Source organism: Patagioenas fasciata, chromosome 8 (genome assembly GCF_037038585.1).
Source record: "Patagioenas fasciata isolate bPatFas1 chromosome 8, bPatFas1.hap1, whole genome shotgun sequence".
In the NCBI taxonomy this organism is placed as follows: Eukaryota; Metazoa; Chordata; class Aves; order Columbiformes; family Columbidae; genus Patagioenas; species Patagioenas fasciata.
In genome coordinates, this window is record NC_092527.1 from 15,919,842 (window position 1) to 15,944,424 (window position 24,583).

The 24,583-nt window shown below is 39.1% G+C and overlaps 1 long non-coding RNA gene across 1 annotated transcript; it reads left to right on the forward strand.

Moving 5' to 3' along the window:
• Positions 1-3,920: 3,920 nt before the first annotated feature.
• On the forward strand, positions 3,921-18,161 carry LOC139828544 (uncharacterized). Its single transcript, XR_011740274.1, has 8 exons — positions 3,921-4,036; positions 5,422-5,676; positions 6,391-6,562; positions 9,788-9,987; positions 10,343-10,453; positions 11,218-11,315; positions 13,084-13,201; positions 17,692-18,161. It is a non-coding gene; the product is annotated as an uncharacterized lncRNA (long non-coding RNA).
• The last annotated feature ends 6,422 nt before the right edge of the window (positions 18,162-24,583 follow it).

Genomic DNA, 24,583 nt, shown 5'->3' on the forward strand with positions numbered 1-24,583 from the left:
AATAATGTATTTGAACAAATATAGGCCTTTAATGTGTTTGTAGTTGATTTGTAGTCAGTTCATAATTTTTATGTCTGAGCTCATTTTTCAAGTTGTTTACTTGTTTAGGTTAGAAGTAGGATTTTACATATCTCCAAGTATTTACTATGCAATTTTCAGGGTGTACGATTTATTGCTTGAGGTGCTTTTTTCCTCTCCTTTAAAGTCTTTTGGAGTCTACCTGCTTCCTGAAACATTTACTGTATTTGAGTTTACGGTACAAGTAATGGAAAACGAAGTGTAAACCAATGGAAAACATTTTTCTGCTTCTTATGCGAATATTAATTCATGCAATGGTTGTGCTATCATCTAATAAAATCATTGGCATTTCTCCTAAATGGCAATGCATGTGTCCAAATATTAATGACTAAATAAATAAGTGTGCACAGACTGGCATCATTCACATCAAAGAAATAGAATAAATGATGAGAAGTATTGCAGGAGGAAATATTTTTATTGAAAATTCATGTTTTCTGAAGCAGAAATGTTTCTTTCGGGTCAGTTACTGAAGAAACTGCTGGAAACCCTGCTGTTTCTGGATGTGGATGTCATGGTGCAGCCCTGCTCACCCTCATGCTGGCCCTTTTGAGCCCAGACAGACTCCGGTACTTCTCTTGTTTCTTCTGATTGGTTTGAAATTGTGGTAGCTTAAGTTTCTGCTCTCTACTCAACCCCTTGCCTCTTACTCAGCTGCCCAGAGTCTCCTGTCACATATCTCCTTCGAGAGAGACAGCTTGGGACTAATAAGCCCATGAAAATGAAATGTCTGGTTTCTGTTTTGGTGCTTTGCCCAGGTGGCAGGGTCTGGGAAGGAGAGTTGCCATCCCTGCAGCCTGGTGTGGGAGCCCTGTGGCTGTGACCCAACGAGGTTCACCCTGTGGGAGACCTCAGACCTCAGGAGGTGTTGAGGCAAATCGTGTTTGGCAAGGAGAAAAGGGAACAGTAGGCTTTGGCTGGGAAGTGAGGCTGTGTATGTTGTGCTCTTACACCTGGTGAGCATGTGCAAATGGTGCTGTAAAGCAGGTGGTTTTACTTTTGTGTTTCTGTCCATTGCAATCAATGATTACGAGGCATATGCTGTGCAGGGGAAGGAGCAGCAATTAATGTAGCATGTGTTTTGTCCCAAAGTGATGTTAACTTGCAGTAAGGCCACTTTAGCAGAAAGAGTAATCAAGTTGTAACAGTCAGTCAGGGAGAGTTAAACATGGGAGCCCTGTCCAAGGCAAAAGACTGTCATTTGAGCTCCTTGTTACAAGCCTTAGGCTTAATTTAGGCTCAGGTCTGGGACTGTGCAGTTACAAGTGCAGCACAGCTCTTTGGGAGCAGTGCTAGCCCTAATGAGTGCCTGTGTCACTCTCCGTGTAAGATACGAAATCAAAAGCTGTACAGCTCTTCAAAGCTTTCACGCTGTCCTCTGAAAAACTACTTAGACAGGAATGTGCTCTGCCATTTTTATCTGTGTTCCTCTGAGTACTGTGATTTTTCCAGTGCATTTTTCCTTTTCTGGCAGACAGTTAAGCCAGTCCCTAATGTGACTAGCTAAAAAAAAAAGTGCCTTTAAGGATGCTGCCTATTGATATGCCTTCTAATTAATACATCCTGGATTGGTACATTTGAGAGGCAGAATTTCAGTTAACGTCCCTGGCTGGTGTAAGTTCCCTCTCAATGCAAGGGAAGAGGTAAAGTCCAGTGATGGGGGCTCTGCAACTCTATCCCCTCACCCCTTTGGTCTCTGAGAAGAATGACTCAGGGATTGGTTTCCACAGATCAGTGGCCATCATCCTCTGTGAGGAGACTTAGTTGCCATGGCAACTGTTGCCAAGACAGACTGGTTTTCCTTGGGAACAATTTCAGTGCGTTATTTCTGTACAGTGAACCATCTCCTGTGTCTATTATTAGAACCATGCAAGAAGATATTGGAGTTTTAGCTCCAGGTGAAAGTAAGGAAACACTAGGAAGGGAAAGCAAGTCTAATCACCAAAAGGGAGCCTGTGGTCCTTCATGGATCTGCATAAAGTTTATGGTCTCTCAGACTGTACATGCATTCTGTATACACGGGCCCCAAAAACAACATTGGAAACCTCTTCAAGCCATGAGATCAAAATCAATTCCCAATTCTGTTTAAAAATATTTAGTTGGGGTAAGGTCCCTAGGGATATTCTGTATTGTAGTGTGTAGCTATAAGAGTTCTTCTGATTGAGTACAGTGGCTGTGATCAACAGTTTGCATGTGCTGGAAGCAACAGATTCTACCACCTCACCTGATCTGAGAAACACCAGTGGGTTTTGAAATTGCTTGTGAGTTTCATATCACCCAAAAGATTGCTTTAGCTTCACTTTTTTAATCATACAGTGTTAATAGCATATATGCAACAAACAAGAATCCCTCTTGTTACAGAGGCTTTTAAAGTTCATTATTCAGAATGTTACTATTCCTATATTTGTTTCCAATTTTCTACATAAAATAATTTTGGTTCAAGTGGAAAATGTCTTTGATTATTATATAATACTAGATAATATTCAACTGAATGGACGTAAGCTAGTTAAATGGATAAGCTTCTCTTCTGAGAAATACAGTGAACATATTTAATACTGTTTGTCTTGTCCACCAGAGGTCACTTAGAAGCCACTTTATTCATTATTGGCTGTACTTGCCTCATTAGCATCTCTTGTTTTGCCTCTGAAGTACTTCTGGATCAGCTGTACTGAAGACCCTACTAATGACTTTGAATCTTTTGTAGAACCATTAAGACATAGAAAGGCAAAATCCTGCTGAAACATAAGAAAAATAGTGAAAAATTGTAGAGACTTCATTGATCCCATAATCTCAGTAGGTAATCTCAGTAACTACATCATGCTTCACAAGCTTTGCTGTGCATGTTAAAGACTTTTCAGTGTGAGCAGATTCTTCCCTGTATTACCAAATCTATGTGAGATTCTTACCTGTATTCTTATCTGTTCAATCTTCACAAAATATTTCTCAATGTGCATTTAAATTGGGAAGCAAAATGTGTTTACATCATCTGATATTTCCACTGTATGTGAATCTAGGCGGTCATGTGTTTATGGAGGTCTTGGCTTCACAAATTTTTATTGCACCATGAAAAAAATGAGAAGTCTTTACCTGACCAATCACTTCTCAAATGTGAACAACTCATCCAACTTTGGCAAAAGTGCCATTCTGTATCTTCTGTTGCGGCTAGAGTGAAAAGCTGGAAATCAGACATGGTATTTTATGAGCCCTTAAGCATCAAGAAAAAACCTATGTTTGAAACAGTCTGAACATAAAATATTCCCATCCTGTTCATGTTTCATTTACAGGGGATTAAAAAAAGCAAAGGAAAAGAGTGAGAAGCTTCCTGTTCTTCAAGATGAATGAAAAGCCGAATTTCTTCATTAGTCTATACACTGCATTAGCCCAATAGTCAGATTATGAGCTCTGAACTTTGTATGAATGGCATTTATTTTTGTTTTGTAACTTTCTGATGGCAAGATTTAACCACTTCTTGCACAGAGCAATATACCACTGAACAGTATGGTACCATACACCCATGTAACAATTGGCGTATTTTTTGTTTCATTCAATTGACTAAATATCAAGATGTAAACTGTGGTTTTATTGTGATACACTGTAATTTATCTTTGTACGTGGGTATGCTGGAGCAGGGGAAACCAAACAAACAAAAAAAAAAAACATCATCACCACAAAAACCAAACCAAAACCAAACAAACAAAAAACCCCACAAAATGAAATCCTCTGTCTCTCTAGCTCCCTAATTCTGATATTGGGACAAGATTGTAGTTGCTCTCAAATATAAAGGTGTAAATATGTAATGATTTTACCCTGTGTTTACCCTTACTTTTCCAGTTGCATTAAGCAATGCGTTCTTTGCGGAAGTCAAACAGAAAGCTAGGTGAAAAGAGACCTGGTGGCTGGATAAAACCTTTTCTTGAGTGAAGAATGTTGCATACACAGATATATTACAAACATATAAAAGGTAAGTTGCCTTAAATCTCGTGGAGGTGAAGACAGAAGTTGTTTGACTTTATAATCAAACTTTGACAATGAGGATAAAGCAGAACAGCTGACTAGGGATGGTAAGAATAGCATCTTGATATTAACTTATTTCAGAATCTCATGCTTTTAAAGCTCATCTGTTTTACCTCTGGTGACAGGAAGCTCAGTCAGCAAATTTTCAAAAGAGTAGGAGACAGTACGTGCGTTCTTAATAGTCAGTACTGAGTGAGGGATCCTGTGTGAATTGTGAACTTTGAATCTCAAACTGAGTTCCTCTGAGTTAAGAAGGTTGTTTGGAATTTTTTTGGTCTGGTCTTCTTCAGAACTGTCTCTCTCTCACAGCTTCTGTAAAGATTATATGCTCAGTCTTGCAAACTCCAAAGTACAGACTCAGCACCTCTGCAGTCTGTATTTATAATAAGAAACAGGAATAATTTTTGCTTTATAAGCTTGGGTACAAACTAGTATGCAGTCATATCAAGTCTGAGGGACGGGAAGGTGCTACAAAATTCCACTTTGTTCCTAGTTTGTCAGTGATCTGGCCCAGGACAGAAAAATTAATTAGAAAAAATCTGGTTCTCATTAGTGTTCACTGGAAACTTGCTGGGATCTGTTTGTTTAGGTCTTTACTTTTATACATAGACATGTACTCAGAGTGTTACACATACTGATGCTTATGTTATTTTCTACCATGAACAAAGAATGACACTCTGTAATAATAATAACAGTATTATTCCTACTTATCTGTGTTACTACCACGGCATTATTCTTAACATGTCTGGCTATATAAATTACCTCCTCTCTCACAAGCAGTTGATACGTTTACCTTGCTCTTAATATAAAGAGTGGACATCTGGAGATTTGATCATTAATGAGGGTTGACTCAGGATACAAGGCCAAACCAGGAAGCAGCCGTCCATCTGTGGAGTCCCTGTGGCAGGCTGGCAAGTGAAAAGAAATAGATAAAGAGCTTCAGCTCTGCTCCATCCTATTTACAGTCCAGAAGAACAGATGTGTCGTAGGTTACACAGGTACTACTAATTCAGAAGAAAAAGATCCTGCACAGGATAGCTTTCACTTCCTGTCGTTTTAAGAACTCTAATTAAACTCACTGTGTGATCACCTATTAAGAATGGTGCTCCACAATGCCTTATCTGAGGTTTTTCTGAAACAAGGTTATTCCCAGGGTTTTGTTCTTCAAAACTCTTTAATCCTGACTCTAGTTTTCTCAATGAAAAGTTTGTGAAATACTTTGTAAACTTCTGGTTTGGGGATAAGAGCACTCTGTTGGTCTGACATCAAAGTGAATCAACGAACTAGCTGTGCATTTCTATCTGCTGCTTTAACCATCTATTCTCTTGCAAGTGTCTAGAAGCTGTCACCCTGCTATGCTGTGATGAAAATAATTGGACATAGTTCCCGCTACTCATATTCCCATATGATATTTCTGCCGGTGAAGAATACCGAAAACTGATGGCAAGTTGGAAACTTCAAAAGCCAAGTGTTGTCACATGCTGAGCTGCTTGCTTCTCCAAGGATATCTGCACAGAGCTGCACCATATATCAAAGAGCAGCCAGACATAAGACCATTCCCCCAAATGAGTGATATGCAGAAAGAAGGTATGTTCAAGGATCTACATAGTGAGGAACTTAGTACTCAAACTGGGAATCAAGAGAACCAAATAATTCTGGTGGAAGGGAAGGCTGTATATAGAATTAAGAAGATAGAAAATTAAATTACAAATCCAGTGAAAAAAAGACATTTAATAATTTGTGAACACCAAGCCACCTGCCCTTATGATTTTTGTTTGTCACTTGGTGCAGAAATTTACAATAGTCCTGTAGGTTTGTATACCATATCTATACATGCTGGGTTTGCCACAGCTTAGTAAAATTTCTGCTATGTGATAAAGTACATTTCATCAAGATGGTGTCCGGACCAGGTGACAACCTAAGGGTGGGGAAATTGCTGAGAATCCTATCTGTTTCATGCTTCTTCTCTTGCAGGCAAGCAACCTTCAGGGGAGTTCAACAGCAATTCAACAAACCAGACGTTTTTGTGGGTTACAAAGATGAGCCTTGGATGCCCTGTGTTAGCAGCATATAGATATCATATTTTGTTCTTAGCCAAAATAGCACAGGTCACTGTGGATATTTCCGCTTCCTGTTTAAAAAAAAAAAAAAAAAAAAAAAAATCTCTAATTCCAAATCTCTGATTAATGATGTTGGCTTTACAGTGTTTTCATCAAAACATGCCTGACAAATAGCACTGCTCTGAGCTGACACTTTCATTTTATTTTTATTGAGACTAAATTTATCCTAATTCCTGAACAGGAAAGATACAAGGCAGCTCGACAGCCTACAACATCTCTGTCTGATGCTACCATATCAGAGAACAGCCCCAGAAATGAGATTTTGAGGATAAAGTCATCCCTGACACTACTGAAGAGATGAAGAGTTTGAATTGGTTTTTGCAGCTGGCGAAATCTAACAGGCATTCCTCTGGGTAAGGAAATTTTCTGCAAGCAAATGTTAAATTGTCCAAGACATCTCTTCCTCAGAATTATATTTTAATTAAATAAATAAATATTCATTAATTGGTTGTTAAATAATTAATTTTTCAGAGCTATCCATGGTGATATCGCACACACTATTATTGCTCCTGTACTTTTCGTGTCCACACACTGGTATCACACTGGATAGTGCAAACCCTATTGCGAAGTTTATTCTAATCAGTAACTGTATCACTAGCATTATAGGAAGACAAGTAGTAAGTGATTTACTTAAAAGTTTAAACATATATTCCTTCACCCCATATTTTTTTTCCAAATTTCACATCCCATTTTTAAACATAAATGGATACACTGGAGTTGGCCAAGTTTTTTCCAGGGATGATTCAGAGTACATTGCAGGAAAGGCAGTCACTACAGCCAAACAAGCCTCAAATATCCTTCCCTGTCCTAGGATATTAAGAAATTAATTCATTGACTGAATAAAGGGGAAAAACCTTACAGACAAAACTTTCAATGCCTGCAGTTGTTCTGATTTTTCGGTTGTTCATTTGTACTGTAACACAGCCAATGTCTGTCCAAGGCCAGGAAAAGAGCAAAGGGCTCATTTTCAGAATGTCATGTGCAATACCTGTAAATAGGGGTGATAAGATTGAGGTAGGCAGTCATTAGGATTGGGCAAGACAGAGATAAGCCAGTGAGCAATCTCTTCCCAAAATTAAGTACAAAATGACAGCTCTTAGTAGAAATGTGGGGGATTTTTTTATTTTCTCTTAGAAGGCTCATCCTCATGGTAAAAATCCATCAGGTTTCTGTTCCATTTCTTCTCTACTACATTCTGTTGTGCTGGCTCTCAGGGAAGTCAGTGATGTGGTAAGAGTTTTCACTGTGTACTGATCAACTAAAGATCTCTTTTGCTGTGATAAGTATCTGACCATATTGAGGCCATGAAAGCTTTGCAGGTGCAAACATGCCAATCAGAAAGTACTCTTGTAGGCTACCCTACTAGAGCATGGCAAGCTGATGAAGGACTGCTAGCAGGCTGTAATCTATCAGTTTAATAGCATTTTGTCCCTGAATATTCTTTGTATAAAAGTAATATCTGCTTTTGAGGAGCATTTTCCCTAGTATTTGACTCTATCAGGGCTGTCCCGTGCTGTCAGACTTTCAGGTGTCAAGCTAATGACTCAGAGCTGTCACCTTCAAGACTAGGTCTGGAACAAGGACTCCCTGCTGCCTCTTCCACGTTCCCTCCCCTGCTGTTACCTGCACTAGGTGACTCATATCCTAACACACGTTTTATGAAGGAAGAAAATAATTTCCTGAGGTGTATGTTTTAAATAGGACCTCCAGAACCAGCTGCCTCCTAAATATGAAAGTTTTGTAGCCTCTTTCAGGGTGGAGTTCTGATCTCTCTACTCAAGAAATCTACAGCTGTGTAAGCCTTGGGACCTGAGGACTGTCATTGCATCCAAGCTTGATGTGATTCTCCATGTGGGATTCTCCATCTTATCTAAATATAAATATGGATTGGAAAATGGGGTTTTTTTCTATTTCAACTCCTTAAGATTTGGAAAATTTTGCTTTTTTGTCTAAACCATTGTTGGTGCAAATTATGATCAGTCTCTTAGGGAAATGATTTCCTCGGAAACCCCGCCACCAGTTTACCGAAGATAAACAGGCACTTTGGCTCTCCTAGAATAAAAGATTGGGGCGGTCAACTTTGAAAACTTTGGAGGTAAATATATCTTAGTTCCTAGCAGACAAAAGCAACAAAGATTTGTGTGAAGTTGAATCTCTGTAGGGAGAGGCCTTGACATTTTATTTTCAAGTTTTCTTTTATTGTGGCTTTATTTTGAGCTTTATCTTGCTGCTTTCATGGGAGGCAGCAGCAATGTCAACTTCCCTGATATTGGATAATTGACACAGTATAAAAATTCAGCAGAAGGAAATCCTTAGAAATCTGTTAAGAACTGGCTTGAATCCATGAAGCTGGATAAGAAATATAAACCAAAATTCATGTTTTGTTGTAGTAGTTAGCTACATATCTTTTCTTATTTTATTTGGTGTATGCCATTGCCCCAGATTTCAATGTGAGCCTAATGGAGGAAGCACGAAGAGGTATACAGAAAAGTGGTGCTTCTTAAAGTCTGGTTTTTATCCTAAGGAGAATGTTCTCACAATAATATGCTAGTGACTATACTTTATATTGTACTCTATCCGTTGAAATACAACAGGGGAAGCAGCTCTCTGTGGGTAATCTCTTCTGAAGCTTAAAATAAAGAGAAATAATTGAGCTGACTACCAAAATTCATGCTGGATTTGATTTTTCTCTCCTCACCCCAACCTGACAACCAAAAGGTGCTTCCTTAGGCTCATTTTCCATTTTAACTGGTGGAACTGGGAGAAAATAAGGCAAATTGACATTACTATGTGGCTTATTTACTATAAACGTTTGTCAGTTCATCTTTGTGGTAGTTGTTTTTGTTTTTTTTTTTCCTGTTAAGCACAGAATACATGAGACATGATTGCCTCAAATTTGACCCTCATTAAAATCAAGGACAATTACTGTGGTGCAGCTTGTCGGAACATCATGCAGTGCTTAATCTGATGAAGCTGCTGCCTGTTACTGTTCTGCTCAGAGAAAGCAGCAAAGTATTGCAGATCTGAGATCCAGGAGGACTTCGGCTCTGAGGCTGCAATACTGAGGAAGAAATGTTATCTTATTAGTATATGAGGTCTGAAAAGAGAAACTGGGAGGCAATCAGATGATTACTACTAAAACGCACTTAAGCTTTTGGTCCTTTAAGCTATGCATGTTTGCTAATAGCGGAGATGTTATCAAGAAGCGTGCCAGCAGAAATGCAATAGCTGGAGAGTTCAGGATTCATCCCAAGTTGGAATACTGTATGAGAAATGCTTTTAATTTAGACATACAATGAACAAAACATTGAAATGGATTTGAAGCATAGTGAGATTGGTCACTGTTGCTATATTAGATTTTTTCATTACACCTTGAAATTTTCAGATTCTTATATTCTTCCATACATGAAGATACAATTAGGGGCTATATGAGATGGTTCAGACACTATCCCTTGTTCTTCATCTTTTAGGCTGAAGACAGGAGTGTATTACCTTGGCAATGTAGACAACACTTTCCTAGGCAACCCTTCAAAATTATGTAAATGGAGAAACTTATGACTCTGTTTGATTTGTCACAGATGTGTGGACTTAGCAAGGACTCTTCTTCAACCTTTCAATGCCTTTGTACTTTGGCTTTCACTGTTCAGCTAACACAGATAAACCTGAAGAGAAAATGTATTAATTCCTGTCCAGTAATTTGCTCCAGTGCTCCTGCAGTCAGTGGCTTACTGGGCAGAGATGGAAGAGATGGTCCCCAAAGGTGAAAAGGGAGAACAAGGTACAGAGCTATGACCATTTAGCAATACTGTATTTTTGTCAGTCCTTATCATCCTTTTAGTCTTGTTTCATGCCTCCTTCAGTCTTTCATTTTGTCTTTTTACTTCTGTCCTTTTCTTCTGCTCCATTAACCTTCCATAGGCTCTGTACTATTTCAGGAAACTGAAAATGCTTTCTACCTTTATAATGCTAGTCTAGATACTTGGCTTTTAATAAAAAAATACAATACATCTTCACAGCAGCCCATAAAACAGAGATGCAATAAGATTTTAATCTGATTGTACCATTTGTACTCTGAATTACTTACAGAGTTTTCTACAATACCCTATTAAATAATTATTTCTTTTTCTTTCCAGAGGCCAGCTCTCAAAACCAGAAATCATGTTGGCTACTAATCTGATGGTCATAAGTTGATTGCTTCATACTCACCAAGTCCCAACAAAATTCCCCAAGGCATGATCTGTCAGGTAGGTAACTTTTTTCATGCACTGCTGCAAAGAGCAAATAGATGAGCTGCTGCTTTCTGTCATGTGGTAGAACCAAGTCACCAAATCATAGTTTCTGTCCAAACACTTAATAAGTACATGTGGAATCATACACTTTCTTACCATATCCTGCCTGTGTTATCATGTGTATACCACACATCTTGGAATTAGATAATTGCTTTTCAATCCCCAAGCAACCCCCCCTCATTATCAATACCACTTGATATGAACTATGACATAAAATTTCAGTGGCATATATTGATATTCCGCAAAGGTGTATTCTGGTCCACATACCCTCTCAGTATGCCCTCTACAATTTCATGGTTGAAACTAGTAAAGACAGCACTGTCTGTTTCAACAAACTGCTTCAGAGGTATCCTTAATCTTCTGATCTAGAAAATGAGCTAAATCATATAGTGTCATGTGTGATTGGATTACAGCTGAAGTATATTGGCTTTCTGGTGTTACAGCATGTGTGCCTCTGCAATAACATAAGACAGCATTTATTTCATTGGATTTTCAGTGCCCTAAGTAGGTGTGGTGAAGAATTTTTCATCAAAGTAATGCATTTCTTAGCAAATGAATCTTTCCACAGGAACAAGGCAATTTTCCTGAGATGTTTTTGTTTTCCTGGGGAAAATAAAAAAAGTTGTCAGTGTGTGGTACTGTCTCTAAGCACTAAGAAAACATAGTGGGAGAAAATCTTGGAAAACATTTGAACATTTTTATTTTAAATCAAACTCTAGGAGAAAGATTGAGAGGTTTATGGGATTCCCTGGAAAAGCAGGACCTCCAGGAATAAAAGGAGATTGAGGACCACAAGAAGAGAAAGGAGAATGTAGAAGTAAGAAATAAATTTCTCGTGTTTCTGTAATCCAGTTCTCAACATTCTAGTATATTTAAAAAAAAAAAAATACTTGTATTAATGTCCAGTATTCTTATAACACCATTTGAATAAAACGAGTGATTTCCAGAAATGTGAGGAGCAGAAACATAAACCATCTGTTACATAGGAGATGAGTTGACCAACATAACTGGAGAGAAAAAGTGTTTAGAATGAGTCACTAGTTTATGTTGTTTGTGAGTGAAATAACAAACCCTCTATCTCTTAATATAAATAGCATTTTTTCTTTCATTCTTTCCCTGTTCATGTGTTTTCTGCTTCAACTTAAAATGTTTACATGTGTGTTTTGCCTTTGAGAACTGGGCTTTTCCCTCTGAATAGAAGATGGCTTTGGTAGCCCTAAGAATTCAAAGCCCACTGAAGTATTCATCTGAGTAAGGGACAAGGCTCTCCCAGTGGGACAAATTCCAATAGAACAAATCTACAACATGGCCTGTGGTTTCTGCTCTGGAAACCAAATAGCTCCCTCACATGGCATCAGGTTATAGCAGAGCTAAATGCATCTCAGACAGAATTGTTGTACAGTCATTTTAATACAAATTACTAAATAATACCATAAATTCCTAGTTGTAGTAATAAATGACCTGCTGAAACAAGTAACTGCTTTGGAAACAGAAGTTTTGAAGGCTGAACTAACTAGATACAGAAAAGGTAATGTTCTGTTGTTGATTAGTTTTCTTTTTGCCTGGTAAAATGATAGACCATGACAACAAAGCCCAAAAATATGTTTGACAATTAAGAAAAATATTTACGTGTAGGCTTTGTGTTTTTGACTGTGGAAGAACAGATGATTTTCAGTTCCTCTTCCACTTAAAGCCATGTGAGGTAAGTAACTCTGTGGAGAGAAGGACTGTGTCGACACTGGCAAGGTATGTGGATCCATGGGAACATAAGAGCATATCTATACAGAGGAGCATTTGGTGCCCAGCTCATCTGTTTTATAGCTGTTATTTTTATTGCCTAATTCTGTGTTTACCTTTGTAAGTAATTACATTTACTTTCTCTGCACCAGGTTATACAGGTACAGCTAAAAAGCAATTACTGAAATTGGTGAAGGGTATGAATTTTCTAGAATATGATTTTTCTGTTGATCTGCATCATAGTTTCCTTGTCCTTACTGGCAATGTATCTTTTCATTCTCAAATGAACTGCATTACTTTTCCTCATTAATTGGTGTCCTGCAGCTATGAAAACAGGAACTTTTAAAATTTTGCCTAGGAGATTTTTAATCAATATTTATTATATGAAAATGCGGGATATGGTGCAATATTTACAAGACAGATTTGGTTCAATTTAAGATAAGCAAAAGACATTCTAGAGAGTAGGTACAATCCTTTTGTGCTTCCAGATTTAGATATCAGTGGTAATTCAGTCTCCGATGTATTTATTTATTTGGAATGACTATGTAAGTCTACTTTGAGATCATATCCAAAAAACACTGTGGTGTGTTTTGTGACTATTTCGTTTGGAGCCAGACTGAGAGCAATGACCTATTATGCCCCAAATGCGTCAGCCAGCAAATTACAATGACTACACCACTGATTTGAAACAGGTTTGGAGTGATATGATGTGAATGGCTGTGTTCTTTCAACTGATAGTTTTTGGTTTTTTTTTTAGAAATACTATTCCTAATTGCCATGTCAGTCGCTCTCTCCAGAGTTCAGCTCTGAACTGTAATTTAGACTAATTTTTACATTATTTTGCCCAGCAAATCTACAATTCTTAGAAAGCTATGAAGTTTCTTGTAACCTTGTATTAAGATTGTGTCCAGGAAGCACTACACATCATTCAAATGGGATCTATACAAACTGCAAAACTGTTTACAGGTAAGTGCAAAAAACATTCTAATACTAAAAACACTGGGAGTTCATGAAAGCAGAATGAGGAGAATATTCATATTGTATGTTCAGTGTCATATAGTCCGAAGTTATCAGATAACTTTTTTACCAGGCTGTGTACATTAAAGTGTATTTGGCCACAGCAAGGATGGTGTAAATAGCAAATTTGAGCTGCATATCTTGAAGTAAATGTCCAGTCAGTTCATCTTTTGGGTGCTTAAGTCCTAAGGCTTCAGTCTGTTATCACTTCTCTTGTTCCCAGTGTTCCCATATCTTATAGGTTTACCCTGGTGTAAACCACCTCAAGGAAAATGGTTCCCCAGCTAAAACACCTCCTGTGCAGAAAAGAAGCTGTGAGCTTCCCTTGCTTTCTAGAAAACCAAACTCTGCTCCATATCACACTGATGAAAATCCATCTCAGGTGGAGTTGCCCTAGAAATGCAGCTATATAAGTGAAAGTATAACTCTATTAGTCTGGGCTTACTTGGTAAACTGGCCTGTCCTGATCTGTTGCTTGGAGGAGCAGAATAGCAGCTCTGAGAACTGTGAACTCTGGCAGACCATTCTGGCAGCCTGACCTTCTGAGGCTGGGCAGAAGTCCACAGGGCAGGAATAGGACCTGGAAATAGAAAATTAGCTTTTATTAATTCATTTTCCTTTAAGTTTTTAAATGCAATAAGGTATGTACCTTAAGTTCTAACCTTTCTCACTATGCATGTTAGGGACACCTTTCTTTCAGTAGGTGCTGAAAAGAGACAAAGAGTTTGAAATTATGTTCTATTATCTTCCAAGAGCATCCCTGCTGGTCACTTAATTTTGCATTAATTATAAACTAATCTGTATTTGCTGTTATAGCCCTGATTAGAACCATCTTATTTGGTGCTAATATGACCTCCACAGAGCTTCCGAGTAATTCAGGATGAGAGTAGCATTTGTTAATCAATTGCTGGGTTTATCTTTCTAAAACATAGCACAATTTCAGGCTAGGTACAGGCTTAGGAAGAGCTATCCTGTCACATATGAAAAAGAACACAATCTCTGAAAAGCTCTTTTCCTTCTCTTTGTTTTTCAAGTGGCAATTTTCAGTGGGAACTAAAAGGTGGAAACAGGAAGCTATTTCAATCAGTAGCAGCTTGTACTTACTGATTTATTTTGATTATAACATGTAAAAATGAGGGAAGGGGTGGTTAACATGCTCAGAGCAGAGGAGAAACGTACCCTTTGCTGGGGCTTGTTTCTGGTTATGAAAGAAGGCATCACTCTCTTGTGTGAAACAGACAGAGAAGTGTTACACGGGGAAGTCTTTGGCTTTAGTGCTACTGAAGTGGCTTTACCCTTTGGCTTAGCACATAGAGACCTAAAGAAAGAAAAATACTTTCTGGATTGAGTTGGCCAATAATACACAGAAGAAAAATAATGCAGGAGAGCCTGGAAACCTAGGTACAGTCTCATTTCACTTCTAAGCTCTCTGCCAACCTCTTAGCACTAGCAACACGACTGGATCTTCTTTTATCTCTAGGGAATTAATTTATCCTGAGGCTCCTACAGTTAACATCTCTTTTTATGGTCTGTGACCCTAGTGATGTTTCAGACACTGGTAGCTTAAGCTGTTTAGATCAGTGCTTCAGGGTAGACAGTTGTGAGAGCTTTTTCCTGGCTGGCTGTGGGCTCTGGCTTGTTTATGCCTTCAACTAGCAGGACAGCTTGTCCTACAGAGCTGAGCTTGTGCATTAATCCTGCAAGAACCTTCTGGCAATTTTGCAGTGGGAGGAAGATTCTATACTGTCTAACTGATTGGCATCCTCTGCCAGGATATTTAAACACAGATAAAACTTCAAGCAGCGGAACTAAGTATTCAGAATGTGAGAGCAGTAATCAACCCACGTTTAGGTGTCTGATCTCAGAGTGTCTGAGGGCCCTAATGCTGGGCTTCATGGAAATGAACCTGCATCATCTCAGTGGTGCAGGAGACTGAATTTCAGTGTTTCACTGCAGCCTTAACAGAAAATATTACTACATAGCTGCAAAAAATTTGTATGTATACTGTCTCACAACATAAAAAACGCCAAAGCTGCCCTCTCTTCCTGTGTTGCTTTGCCTTGGTTTAGTCACTTATTTACCCCATTGTCTGAATACTTACGGCATCATGAGTCCTAGTTGTTTAGATCCATATCTGTCCTACTCCATGTCACAGTTTGTACATGAACACGTTTCAGAGACGTGCTGAAGGCAGAGAAGGGAAAGGAGTGATTAAACCATCTGGTCCTGCTGCTTTGTTGCAGCTTTCCCTGTCAGGCTTGCTGCTGTCTCTTGGGGGAGCTCTGGACAGCATCTCTCCCCCATCCTCCCATTTGCACTGTTGGGCTGCAACTCTCGGACACCTTTGTCTTGTACTTGAGAGATGTACAGAAAAAAGGCTTTGTGCAACCTTCCCCAAGAATTATTACCAAGTGTGGTTTTGATTCAAACTTTCATTTTTGATACACGGGAAGCTGAGCTACTACCAGCTGTTTTAGCTGAGATGCGCCAAGGACTTCACCAAAATTAGTTGGAAATCCTGAAACCTCTTAAGCAACATTGTGATCATTGGTTACTCTCTTGATTATCTCCTACCCTGCACTTTATGAATCCAATGACACCAGTGCAAGGGTGTCCCGTTCTGAAGTGATTTGATCAATGCTCCTTTGTTTACAGATCACAACCTTTTAACCCGTCTGTCCCCTTACACCCTCTCCACCCTGCTTAAGCAGCTATATGCATTCACAGAAGCAAGGTAAAGAGATAGGAAGAAAGAAAGGAAAGGGGAAGAAGTGGTGCACTTTTAAACCTTTTTACCTCTTTACCTTTCATTATGGAGAGCTACAGCAAAACAGAAATGAGGTTATTAATGGTACTTCCTAAGCCTGCTAAATAGATCTTTTATTTGTGCAGCAAAAACAAGTAAAGCAAATATCTTGAAGCCTCAGATTGCCCTCTATGTGGTGTCATTTTCTGGTACCTAGTATTTCTCTTAAAGCAGCAATCGCCAGCACCTGGAGAATCTTGGCTTTCATTTTCAAGACTCAAGTACTTTTCTAGCTTTCATGACTAAGGGTGAAAAAAGCTTAAAAGCCTTTCAATTGGAAAGTTCTACAAAGTGAAAGTGTTTGTTTCCTTTTAATGTCATGTTTTAAAGCCAGTCTTAAAGCAGAACCTGTATTTTTACCAAATGGCGATTGAGTGCCAGGAGTAGCACAGTAGGACTCTCTATGGCAAGAAAAACTGCCAGCTCAACCCACAATAGCAGTTGTAAAAGCTATTTAAGAAATATTTCAAATGTTGTCTACAATGCTTAAGTGTATTCTATATCACTTCACTGGAAATTGTATACTACACTCTGTCTTCAGTTACTGGGAGCTCTCCAGTGATTTTGAATGTTGCAACCCTGAAGTAGATATTCGTCAAATGCTCTCAGAATAGTTCTGAATTTGTCCTTTATTCTGGCAATTCGTGAGAGTTGTTGGAAAGTGTAATGGTTTACATCACTTATCTGTTACAGTGACTCCAAAAAGTAAAATAACAGAAAAAGATTGAAGTTATTAAACAGCTGAGCCCCATTTGTGTGGAAACATAGCTGGGGAAATAGGTGTCAGAGAAATGCAATCTACCATTTGCATGGTAACACTGATACTGCAACAGTCAGGAGTTTTGAAAACTAATGTTTAGCAGTTAGTACTTAAAATTCACTTCCACTTTAGATAATTTCCCATGGTAACAGTGGATATGCACTAACCTTGTGAAAGGGACACTCCATGTACGCAGCAGGCTGGGCTCTGCACAGGGCTGAACACACATCTGAGAAGGCACGGTTAGGAAAAACCTATGCTATGCTTTTCTTCTAGCTTGAGCCCCTGAGACAGTCTGGTAAGACAGACAAGCAATGAGACTACTTTAAAAATAAACATATTTGAAGCAGTCTCATGTAGATTCCCACTCCTGACAAACAAGCATATTCCTGCCTGCCAGCTGCTGCTGTTGCTGGTGTGTCTCTGTCCTAGTCCCTTACCATACAAACTAGAGTTTAAAAGACATCACAACCTGCTTCCCTCTCATTAATGCAGACAAGAATATTCAGAGAACAAGCAAGTATGTGACTGGTGATAGGTGTGAGAAACCACTGAGTGTTTCAGGAGTTAATAGAAAGGCAGGAAAAGACAAAAACATTTAAAATATTATGAGCAGGACAACAGGTGTTCCAGTGATTTAGCATACTTATCTGAGGCTATTGGTCTAGACCTTTAGGTAAACCTCACTGTACTTGTGGCATGTGAACTACATCGATGTGATAATAGATTAAAAACAATTTGAAAACAATTTAAGGCAATGAACTAATTGTTTTAGTTCAGTACTTGTTTGGAAGTTCATGTCTTTGCTAAAATTAATGCAAAAGCAGTCAACAAAAAGGGTACCCACAGTTGCGCTGTTATTTATATTTCCAGAACAGCACAGATAGACCATCAATCTGTAACATCTTTCATAGTCACTGCTGCGAAGACAGTGTTTGAACAAAATAACGGCAATGTAGACGGATGGTACGTACATACGTTGCGATCTGAGACAAAATTAACGAAAATTGTTGGCGCTTTTGCACTGAGGGTAGAAAAGGCATGGAGATACACATAGTCCATTGTATGGGTACACATATATTTGTCATGCTCAGCAGAATGGATCCGAAATCTTCAGGCCAGGCTGTGATTCAGATTGCCTCACTAAGAACATAACAACTGCTCCTTAACCAGGCAGTGAGCTGCTGGAGCATACAGGGCCTAGATTTATGCATGCCAGCCTCCAGGAATGATTCCTCAAATTAGAGCAGTGAATGCCAAACCAAACTTAAATAAATAAATTTTAACAGATGACTGAAGTGGTTATTGATAATTTTGTGGTTTCTCTTGTCTTACTAAGAAAAATAATGTTTACTCTTCAAAACTGCATGTAAAGCTGCTATAGAGGCTGTAAGGAGTGACCCCCATGGAATAACAAAATTATATTTTATTAGTTAAGTAGTTGACATCCACGGTTATTGCATTTCTCAGGGTTATTAAACATTCTCTCTGATTTGCCATGCAAGCTAAGTCTGCTGTGTTTTAATAGCCTGCTAAACAGTTTCAGTTTGAATAGTTCTGGCCTCAAGCAGTATTCAGTATCTCCCAGTCTTTCCAGAGAGACTCCAATGTTGTAGGATACTGTTAATTCCCTTTTGTTTTCTTTCTTTTTCTCTGGGTCTTCATCTGTTCCTTGTTTTTATCTACTAGATGAACTCCAATGGGCTTTAATTAGCTAGCTAAAAAAGAAAATGTGCTCCAGAATTGGAAGAAAACAAATAGGAGTGTGTCTCTTGATGCAACTTGGACTACAGGTTGCAGTGGGTTATGTCTTAGCATAAAGAGGATACTAACACAATACTGTTATCCTAACCAACGACTGAACAGCCTGCCTTTTTCCTTCCCAATATCTGATTAGAGAGAAGAATTTCCTCCTAGTGATTTCTCAGTCCTTCCTTTTTCAAGTCTTCCCATTCTTTACTATTTTTCACCTCTCTCCTTGACATTTTATGTGCCTAAGGAAGTTTCCAAAGGGGAAGTGATTACCAAATTCCCTTTGAAAGTCACTGGTAAGTAGATTTTAGAAGTACAGGTGTTACGTTTTGGACTTAAAGTGAATTGCCTATTCCCACCTCATTATTTAGTGTTCCCTGAATCATTCTGTTGAGTACGAAAGTACTCTTTACTGGTTAAAAAGTAAATAAATCCAGAACTTGCTACTGTTCTGTTCTGTTCTATGTGGATATCTTACTGAAATCTTCAAAGAAACAAACAAGAAAAAAATACTATTGCGTATTGTGATGCTTTTTGAAACACCAAGATTCAGCTGCTTCAACTTCAGTTACATTGCAGCAGTCTTCTAATCCTTACAATGAATGCTTATGGTTCATTATGCTAATCTTACCAGTTCTGGGTATCAGTTTTCACATTTTATAATCAGAATAAAAGACTCTCAGTATAGCCCAGACTGTAATAATAACAAGTAAAATGGTATAACAAGAGTGTAGTTTTAGCAACAATGATCTAAAGATATAAACGATATAAACATGGCACATGTTTACAGGGAGAGGTCATACTTTTTATTAGGGCGCCAAACATAGGCCTTAAGCTATTATTTTGGATGTGAAGAATTTCTGTGCTCAAATCTTACCATTTTGACTATGTCAAGACAGTGAACACATAAGTCCTCATTCTCCAGGGAGCATCTCAAAACATATGCTGAAACAATGCAACAAGTATTGCAAACAAAGCCACTTTGGTTTGAAATAAGCCATACTTCTATTGAATTTATCCTCAGTTTTGTCTTAGTTGTTTACCCAACTGGAAATACGAAGTAAAATCCATCATCTGTATCTCTGTTAGTAGATGAATGGCTTTGGTTATACCTCAATATATAGGAAAATCCAAACAATTTCATCCAGTTGTGTTTATTTTCTTTAAGGCTTTAGCTTGCAAAGTCTTTTAAGGAACTCAGCAAGGAAATTTGTTTGTAGTGAAAGAGTAAGACTATAAGTATATTTCAAAATATCAATAACCTTTTTAGTCTAAGATTTTTGAAAACAGTAACAAACAAAATTACTGCAGAAAAATACAAAATAACTCTCTTTAGTATTTGGGCTCTGGAGTATTCTGTTCCAGATGCCCAGCTACAGTCAGGGAAATACTCAGGGTGAAAGGAATAGGGTTTATATATGTATATATATACATGCATATGTATATGTACGTATATATACAGCTGAGGCTTTCTTTTCCCTTAGTCCCTTACAGGAGTCTTCCAAGAATATTTCTATACTGAAACCTTTGTGACAACTGCACCTTACATAGTTTCAAGTCAGTTTGGGTATCAATGAAAAGTAAGGAGATTAATCTACTTTCTTGTCCACTCCAGTCTATGCCCATTCCTTGGCACCTCAGTGCTGTAGCTCTCCCGCCAGCAGTGCCTGGTGTGGCAGGTTTGAAGCTGTCAGAGATCTGCAGGCAAAAGCTGCCACGGTTATTCATCTATGCCTATGCACTAATTAGGATGTAAAAATGTGCCATTACAAAACAGGTTCGGTACATTAAATACTATATACTTTAAACCACACTATCAGCTAAACCAGAATTTTTTGTTCAATGTCCTGAAAAGTTCTGTGCAAAATGAAATTCTGTAATACCTATTGTCTTAATTTGCAGCTCATAACAGCAATAACAACCATGAGATGTGGCGTTCTCTGGGAATTCGTTACCAGTTGGGGTCCCTTCAGTAAACTGCTGAACAGTTTCATTTACTGTGACCATCAGACCTTAACAGCAGCTTGGTTAGTTTATTATTTTCATTCGTAACTCTGTATTTTCTGCCATGTGTTTTCAATAACAAGTTTCTCCCGACGACTTTGAATTTCAATTGCAAATAAAATGTTGACAATGCCTTTGAATATATATGTTGTTACACTTATCAGTGAGACATTAACTGGGCCATTTCCCAGCAATAACAATGTAATAACAGCTTAGCAGGATTTTTTGCTATCTGCAGGCTAGATTATCTTCATTTTAGACTGATAACAAGGGCCAGGTGGTTGTTTATAAGGGCAAGATATAAATTGCAAGCGTATGTTTCCAAGGCAATGTTGGCCAGTGACTATTCAATCATAAATTGCTTTCTATTACATTACCACTTTTGAGAGGAGGGACATGGCACAGTTCATCTCCATGGGAACACAATATGATAGGACACCTCTATGATTACTCTTTGCACTATTTCCAGTAAAAAAAAAAAAAAAAAAAAACAAAAAAACAAAAAAACAAAAAAACAACCAAACAAAAAAAAAGTAAAACAAACAAAAAAACCCATCAAACAATATTTACTCTTATCGTGATACTGCTAATTGATATTGAAGTGGGTAATTTTGCTGTGTTGTTAACCAAGAATTAGCATCATCTCTGTCACGGAGGCACCCCGAGGCTAGTTTAAGGGACAACAGGGTCCAAACCAACTTTTATTAAACTGGTGAGAAATAGGGTTTTAGCACTCCAAAAGTGACTTAAATATAGGTTCGGGTATCAGTTGAGGAAAATTATTAAGGGGCAGCAACTAGTACAACAGGTGGTCCACAGTGTGCATGCACGTGGCTTCACCCAAAACAATGCCGGAACCACCCCCGAGTCCCAGAGGAGTACACACTTGCCTGAACACGGTGCGGGATTATTCTTAAAGAGATACAGGTAAAGCATATGCTCGCGATTCCGTGGGTAAATTTATAATACACTCGCAAAGTCACACTCGCGGTTATGGTTAAATCTACCACCAAACATGAGCCAGGACTCTAATGTTGGCGATCAAATTAAATATAGTTTTGTGAATCTTGAAACTGTGCTCAGTTCAAAGCAGGGAGACAGGGAATAGTTCTCTTTGGGGTGATAGGGTGGATCAGCTATTCAATTTTCCACAGCTCAGTCCAAAAAACCTGTACTGTTTCATGGATATAGCTAGCTGGTTGACAGGTTTTTGGAGGATGCTCCATTATGCAAAACTGTCATGACCTTGATCACAACATAGACAATAAGCAAGGAAGCATATCTGGCTACATATGACAGCCTCACAGTAGTTTGGATTTTTTGCTAGACTTGAGAGACCAAAGAAGCTAGAATCTCTGCAAAGTACATTTTCAACAAAATCCACTGACTGAAAACACACCAGACTAGGATGTTTGATTCAATACTACAACTGATCAAAACCCAGAGTGACTGTTCCCAAGCACTTTTCTGTATTTCCCCTTTGTTTCCATTCACAAGCCTGCATTGTGTGTGCTTGAAGTACCTCTGTGGAATAACATGTTGAACTAGCTCAGAAGGTTCTGAGCAGAAAATATCTCTTGGACCTTTTGTTTTGGGGGCAGGTCTTTATCGAGTCGTTGCCTGTTATTGACTCTTTATCAAAATCATTAATGGCCTCCATCATGCCCCATTTAACTGCAGCGGAGTGCTGGTTAATTTTTTGATAGCAAGTAATGTTAACAGCTGCTTTTAGTAAGCAGCAGTGCTGAGGCGTATTGCCGGGTCCTAATGCGAGCTGCCTCTGAACCTCAGAGAGGGCACTGAGCCGGCGCGGGGTTGCTGGTCCCAAGCCGCGGCTTTTTTTTCTTCAGTTTGAAAGAGTTGGGGGCGGGGGGGGCGCCCGCCCGCAGCAAGGAGGGGAAGGCTGCCAACCCGGGGAAGGTGTTTGCCTGCCAGCGCCCGCGAGGTCGGGCTGCCTCGCCCCACACCACCAGGACTTGGATGCCAGGAACGGGGAGGGGGGGGGCAGCCGGGAGGAGGTGTGCGGACAGGCTGTAGAAGCTTTACGGGGGGAAGTTTGCCTCCGTTTTTTGGGTCACGCCCGTACCGGATATGTATTTCTAGCGGCTCTTTCAAGCTTCCCCGTTTCGCGCCGCCAGTCCCGGGCCGGTCGCCGGCACTGGCGAGGTCGGGCTTTGCCATGCTGGAACCTCCGAGCGGCCGGTACGAGGGGAGGACCGTCTGTATACCGCGGCTAGGGACAGGTCGCGGTCTCGATTGCGATGGGCAATCAGGACCGGCCGGTCGGGAAGGGAGCGGCCAGCTATAGCGAACCCACCAAGGCTCCCACGGACCGGTCGCAGCGCCACCAGTACCGGATCCCTCGGTAGAGGGTGGGGAAGCGTCCGACAATATCCTATCACCCTCGGCACACGGAGCAACACAAAGCAAGCACGTACACGTCTCCATTTCAATGAGAGGTCGCATATCCTCTCTATTTCCTCAACACTGGTTTCAGTGTCGAGAAGCGGGGGGGTGAAGGGGCGTTCGCTCAAAAAGCCCACGGGTTTGTGAAAAAAAAATCACTTCCTCAACGATGCTCAGTGATAGCATGTCTCTAAACTTTAGGTTCTCTAGCTGTGAAACAGGTTAAATACAGATCTTCTGGAAATCATTATTAGGTTGTGAGTTAGAATGAGATGATTCTGTTTGTTTCTAAAAGGACAAGACAGAGGCTGATTACAATATGGTTACATTTTTACTAAGCCTGGAGAGACAATATGAGAAGGGGAGAGTACTTGTCTTGCCTGAAGGAATGAAGGCAGCATGTTATGTCAAAGCAGGAGCTGCTTACTGCCTTTATTTTAATGTGCGCTAGTTGATTTTCTCTTTTTTTTTCAAGGCCTAGAAGTAGTGGTTCAGTCAAACGACTTGTCTAGCCACTTGTCTACCATTTGCATATCATCCAAAAGGCTGCTTTGCTGGTGTCCTGTAGTATGCTGACTACGAATCTGTAGTTTAAATCAGTTGCTTCAAGTATATGAGAAAGAAGGAATTGGATATAATCTGAGAATAAAGAACAAGTAAGTTCTTCTGTTAACATAATTTTAAGGTTATAAAGAAGTTTTGCTAGAAGAGAGCTATACCTGTTTTTTTAACAAAAGCTTTGAAAAACCTAGTCACCCCTTTTCTTGATCGTATGGTTTGAATTTGTCTTCCCTATACTTTACAAAAACAATGTTATGCAAGGGTTGTTCAGTACAGTCTGGTGGAACCAGCTCTTTAAAATCCACTACTCCTCATCTCTGCTGTCCTCTGCTTAGGAACTTTATAATCTGTATTCAGCATTATTCCATCCACCTGCTTACACTTAAACCTAGAAACCTCTGCGCTGGGATCCATTCCCCAAAATAACAGTGAATTATTAAGTTGACAACGTGTCACTGATACCATGTTTGTTCACAAATATGTCTCATCGGCAATTACATTCTTCCTGTAAGAAGCTTATCCTCAAGTTGAAGTGGCATGAGTCTAGAGTACACGCAGCAATAATACAAATTTGAAGATGTACGCAAAGCAAAACTTATATTCTTTCTCTGTTAGCAGTGTAGTAAGGTACCATACTTTCTACATTTTCATCCTATTCCTGCATCAATGCACTGTAAAATAGCAAAAAAATAATTTTATCAGTGTTTCTTGTTTTCCAGAGGCAGCGGGACTATTGACCTTCCATTGTTTTCTGTTTGTAATTGTCTCAACAAAATTAAACTGCAGGTAGGGAGGAGGCAGCACTTTACCCATTGGATTGTTTCATTATGTAATAGGTGATACATATTTGATTCCCTGTATTTCTGATGAGAGCTTAAGCTGATGGTAATGAGTCTTCTTAAAACTGACTATAGGCACCTAAGTCTACATGATTCTAAGATCTGTAGCAGCAGAGCAGATAGATCACAATGCAAATACTAGAGAAATATATTAAAAAAAAAGACTGCTGTTTTGAAGAAGGTAAAGATGGAGAAATGACCAC